The sequence below is a fragment of the Medicago truncatula genome, chromosome 2, assembly GCF_003473485.1.
Source record: "Medicago truncatula cultivar Jemalong A17 chromosome 2, MtrunA17r5.0-ANR, whole genome shotgun sequence".
NCBI classification, from domain to species: domain Eukaryota; kingdom Viridiplantae; phylum Streptophyta; class Magnoliopsida; order Fabales; family Fabaceae; genus Medicago; species Medicago truncatula.
Window position 1 is genome coordinate 35129489 of NC_053043.1, and position 3223 is coordinate 35132711.

General features: G+C 29.8%; 1 long non-coding RNA gene across 1 annotated transcript; it reads right to left on the reverse strand.

Moving 5' to 3' along the window:
• Positions 1-1821: 1821 nt before the first annotated feature.
• LOC112419161 (uncharacterized) lies at positions 1822-2831 on the reverse strand. Its single transcript, XR_003009272.2, has 2 exons — positions 2462-2831; positions 1822-2359 (listed from the first exon to the last, which is right to left on the reverse strand). It is a non-coding gene; the product is annotated as an uncharacterized lncRNA (long non-coding RNA).
• Between the last annotated feature and the right edge of the window lie 392 nt (positions 2832-3223).

The following is a 3223-nucleotide window of genomic DNA, read 5'->3' on the forward strand; positions in this document are numbered from 1 at the left end:
AGTTAATTTTCTTTACACAATTTGGTCCCTTCCATCAATTGATTAACCTCAAATGTCTTAGGTGAATCAGTATTATGAGTGGTCCACCATAAACTTCATTAACTTTAAAATCAAAACCATTTGATTTATTTTTCAAAAAATAAACCATTAGATCTCTTAGGTATATTGTTTCTAATAGTGCACTATCATTATTTAATTTTTTTTCTTCCTTTCTTCATCTTCTTCATTCACCTTCATAAACAGACAACCTAGAAAAATGAAGAAAACAAAACGCATAAAAAATTGTAAAAAGAAACATCTAATTTTTTTTTCCTCCATCTTCTTCCTTATCGTTCTTCTTCATCCCCAAATAAAACTTTCATTCATCATCTTGAAAAAAAAAATACCAGAAAATAAAAAAAATAAAACTCCCATTCATTATTTTTAATCAATTCATCTTTAAATCACTAATAAATTCCCAAATCAATCTCATTCCTGTTGATGAACACTCTTTTGGATGTTGTGTTACGATCCAAATCTTCACCAACATATGTTATCGGTTTCTTCTCTCATGCCTTTACCTCACACTACCATACACACACACATACAATTGGAATAAATTACTCCTTGCTAATTTTGATTCTCATCAGGAAACCAAAACCGTAAAAAATCAATTTTGTCCCGAATTAGTCTACCCATTAACCCGAAATTCCTGCTTCACCCTCCCTGAAATCTTTGCTCCACGAGACCCAAATTCCTCAACAACACAATCATGACCAACCTTGTTTCTAGGTTTTTATTGATGGGTTTTTCAACATTTAATTATGAGTTTCTATTTCTGAGATTGATGAAGATGGAAGTTAGAAGTATGAGATTGATGAAGATTCTAATTTTGTTGTTGTTGTTGTTGCCGTTGTGGAAAATGTTGTTGTTGTTGTTGATGGAATTGTAGCTGAAATTTAGATTGGGTGTCTGTGGTTGTTGAAAAGAGAAGAGAAGAATTTTTTTTTTTTTTTTGTTTGTTGTGAGAAGAAAACAGATTTGGAGAGAGGAAAGAAGATGAAGACTTTGGTGATTGGGTAATTCTGGATCTGTGTTGCTAGAATTTTTTGTTTGTTTTAGGTATGAAGTTAGGAGATGAAAAGGAAAGAAGATGAAGACTTTGGTGATTTTTCTGGCCAAGGTAAGAGTTGTTGGTGGTGATGGTATGAGAGGGAGGCCAAATGAAAGGAGAGATAAAGTTTTTTTTAATAGTTTTTTTCTGGTTTTTGTTTTTGGATTTAATTGATGAATATGATGAAGGTTTTAATGAAGATGAGGAAAAAATATAATAAAATTTTCCAGAGCCAATGCCGTAATGACACGTGTACAAAAACTAACATTTTTTTATTACACCCTAACATTTTTGAATTAAAACTAATGAAAATGACCAAAATGTGTAACAGAGATAAACTTAAAATACCAAAACGGAACAAATTTTAATTATTGGACCAAAACGATATTAATTAAATAGTTGAGGGACGAAAATAGCAATTAACGATAATTCACTTTTAATTACGCCAATCAATTTGAAAGGACATGAATATGTGCATCAAACTACGAGAGAAATCATATGTCTGACAATATTGTGTGCAAATAAAACCATAAGCTCGTGATACCAAAAATAATTATTAGCTTAAAAGTAACCTACAATTCTATTAAACTTAAGGCTTTGTTTGGATGATAAAAAAAGTAAAATTAAAGGAAAGAAAGAGTAAGGAAAGATTAAATGAGAAAAGAAAAGGAATAGAAAGTGAGGGGATTGTTTTGGTTGTTTGGTATAAAAGAAAGTGGAATAGAAAGTTGAAGGAAAGAAAGATCCATATTTTTTAATTGACATAAATACCTTTGAAGACAATTATATATATATAAAGCATAAACATATTGTGGCTAGGTGTGAGTAGTCCAATTGTATGCCATAGAAAAATAAAAAAGTGAGTTGAAAAAATAAGGAGGAGACAACAAACCAGTAATAAGCTATAACCTATTAAAAAAAATGAATAGTAAAAAGTAAATAAAAAAACAATATAAGTTGGGGGTGTTTTAGACTTTTCACACAAAAATGGTTGTTTCCAAATCTTTCCCTCCCCACAGAAAGGTTTCCATGGCATGGTTCCACATTACTTTCTTTCCTTTTCAGTTGTTCCCTTGAACCAAACTGTGGAACAATTTTTGGTTTCCGTACTTTCCATCCACAACCAATCTTTCCTTCCTCAATCTTGGAAACCAAACATAGCATAAATGTTATGTTATGCACAATAGCAACGGTGACAAATACACTTTGAACCTTTAGGAGAACAATCATCATAGGGACAATCATAGTTGTGATTGCAAGAAGTACCTATGATGTAAAACAAAAATTAATGAATCTTACTAAAAGGGGGTTAAAGATTGCATATAAGTTGAAGAAGAGAATTTAAAAACGGTGAGAAAAGTGTCTTACCGCCATGAGTTACAACAAGAAAATGAGAAATTAATAAGATCATAGCATAGATAAATTTGAGCATTTTCACCATATTTTTTTGTCCTTCTTATGTAATAAACAGAAGATACTGTGATTGCTTTATAATCTAAAATAAAATTAATCTCCTTTTAATTCAATTAAATAGTCCTTAAAACTTATACACAATAACAAGATGTCCTTTCTAACCCCTCAAAAAAAAAGTTGTCCTTTCTAAATTCAAAATCATTATTAAACATTGCCTCTTAAATACATCAATGGTTTTTGTTTTGACAAATCTTAAACACACCAATGGTTGTTTTATCATTTTAACTCTCTCAGTTTATCATTTCACGTTAATAACACATAAAAAATGAAATCAAATTTCTATCAACCCTTTATAATATTGTGTCATTCTATTGTAACCTTTCATAAGAGAAAGAGACAAAATCCACATGAGCAGTAATAGTGTTGAATGATAAAAATATAACTTCTAGAAATAAACAATGAATGACAAAATGATATATTTATGTATAATTTATAGTATCTTATATTCTTCACAAAAAAAAGTTCTTATATTAAAATTAATGCATATCAAATAGTCGTTCAACTTGGTTCACGAACCAAGTGAGTTGAACTTAAACTATATAATTTGACTGACTTGTTTCATGAGTTTGCTCGATTATACACGTGGATGTGCGCATCTGAAGGACTATTTTCAAAAACAAAATATTTTACAACGACCTTTTTAAAAATCAAAATATT